Raw genomic sequence first — 2,527 nt, forward strand, 5'->3', positions numbered from 1 at the left:
GGGGTGAACCAATCTCCAGGAAGGGCAGGGTGTCACCGAAGAACTCCCTGGACCTGCATTTCCTGTGATCCAACCAACCTGTGGACATCACTAGCCCAGTCCATGTTCATATCATCTGAGGGGGTGAGAAGTTGTTCATGGAGAGAAAAGCTAGAAGGGTTTGAGAGTGCAGAGACTACAGTGGAGACCTTGGTGTGATGTGCCTCCCATCTATGCAACACTGTTGGATGTGCACACAATGGACTTTGCCTAAAGGCAATGGTGGGATTCAGTTGTTTGGGCACTGGTAGGAAACCTGGGAGGCTCTGGGGTGCTTTCCCAGCAACCATTCCAGAAGGACATGGTTTTCCTGTAGGTCCCATGCTGAATTTACTGGAGATGTGGTTGTGCTGGACACCCCAGGCATGGGACATGGCCCTGCCTATGGCCTGTCTTTATGTCACTGAATCTACTGTCTGCACTGAATTGCATTAGCTGTTTGCATTGTACAGATCTGCTTGTGCCTCAGCTTCCTAGTGAGTGGAGCTCTAGTTGCAGTAGGCATCTAGGGTCATTTCAGATGGCCAAGGCAATTCCCCACCTGGCCCCCACCTCATGCTCTAGAAGGATGCAGGTATCATCTGCTCCGTCAGAACAAGCAGACTCTGGCACATGCTTTGGACCACCTCTGCCTCTTCAGCTGTCACCAGGTGTCTGTGTGTGTCCAGCTGACCCCCACCCTCCATCTCCAGTGATTCCAATGGGAGCTTAGACAAGGAGCTCCCATGCAGGCACCTTTGTTATGCTCACTTCAGTTTTGGCAAAGGGAGTCCCATCTCCTATGTGTTTTTTGTGGAGCTCACAGGAGGGATCTAAATCCCACTCCAGCCCTGGGCTTCTAAACCACCCTGAGAAGCCCAAACTGACTCCTCTGAATCAACACCTGAACCATGGGGAAATGAACTCCCTTTTTGTCCCTGCCTAGGTTCCTGCCTAGTGAAGGGATAGGAATAGGGGCTTCTGGAATGGAATATTTCCACCTTTCATAGATAACCATCCTCTGATGAGACAAATTGCAATGCTGCAATCAGTCTGCCTTCAGTGCTTAGAGAGGGACCATCAGTCATTATTTTAGTTTATTACAGTCAACATTTCCCAGGAGGAGGGAGCACAAGGGACAGACAAAGTCATGCCTTCAGCTGGGCCTCTGCTCCTGAGTGGGGCCAGGCTCCTGGGATGGAGGGAGCTCATGGCAACCTGGCAGCACTGCCCAGACACAGCTGTGTGCAGGAGCAGCTCCTCTGCCAAGAGCAGCAGGGCTGCGGGCACTCCCTGCTGCTGCTGACATGAGATGAGACAAGACAAAGAGAAGTGAAAGGCAGCGTGGAGGGAGAGGACATCTGAGAGCTCCTTGTGGGAGAAATCTTCACAGCGCTTGACACAGTAAGTCTCTGGCTACAGGGCAATGCTATGGAGGTTCCTGGAAAGGACTTCCAAACCCATCCAAACACACCATTGTTTTTTTAAAGATCACTCTCCCGGTTTCTCCACTGTAGAGGAGGGTGAGATGCTTTAGAGCAGAGATTCCCTGCCACACCATCGCAGGGACAGTGCATCCTGTTATCTTCTCGCAGGGATGCTGCAGGGTTGTGAAGCTGGGTTGTGCCCAGAGCTCTGCATGGGCGCTAATACAGTGCAGTGTCCCTGCGTCTCAGACTGCTGTGTGCCCGGGGCAGTGACTCTGCTGCCTGCAAGGGTCAGCACTCAGCCTGCCTGGGGAGCTCCCCACAGCACTGGCGGAGAAGCTCTGGGTGGGAGGAGAGACCCCCAGCAGGGCAGGTCCTGTCAAGAGGGAGCTGTGTGGGTCAGGACTGCTCTCAGCTCCAGCTCACTCCCAGGACATTTCTGGAGGAGACTTTCCAAAAGGAAGGTCAAAGCAGGGGATACACGAAAGGGAAGGAGCTGTCATGAGTGTGTGCTTTCAGTTTTATTCTCTTTGGGTGGGGTGAAATGAGATTGGATCTGACAGTTTTAGACAGGGGACAGAGGCTCCAAAACAGTGACACTGAGAGAGGAGCAGCTCTGGGAGGCACTCAGCAAATGCCTTCCTCCACCCCTCAGCCTACAGACAGAGCCAGCAGCACCTTTCCAGCCTCACCAAGGTTTGTCTCCCCTGCTCCGTAGCACCTGCAAACACAGAGGTGCCCTGGGCAGTGTCCTGCCCCCGGGAGGTTTCTGCAGGGCAGAGCTGAGCACCCAGCGGGTGGGATGGGGTCTGTGAGCACTGACAGGGGAGAGACGTGGGGACGGAGAAACAGCTGCCCGCAGGGACGGCTCCAGGCAGCGGAGTCATGGTCAAAGTGTGAGAGGGAACCACAAACTCCAGCACCTCCTCTCCTCTGCCGGCCAGCACAGCCCTCTGCTCTCAAGGCTGTGGGGTCCAGGGCAGGAGTCGTTTCCTCAGCAGCTGGACATGCAGGAGAGGAGACACTCCTGAGTGCCCCTCTGTGCCTGCCTGTCCCTGCCTCCCCGTGCACAAATGTCATGG

This window comes from Dromaius novaehollandiae, unplaced genomic scaffold (genome assembly GCF_036370855.1).
Source record: "Dromaius novaehollandiae isolate bDroNov1 unplaced genomic scaffold, bDroNov1.hap1 HAP1_SCAFFOLD_37, whole genome shotgun sequence".
Classification (NCBI taxonomy): Eukaryota; Metazoa; Chordata; class Aves; order Casuariiformes; family Dromaiidae; genus Dromaius; species Dromaius novaehollandiae.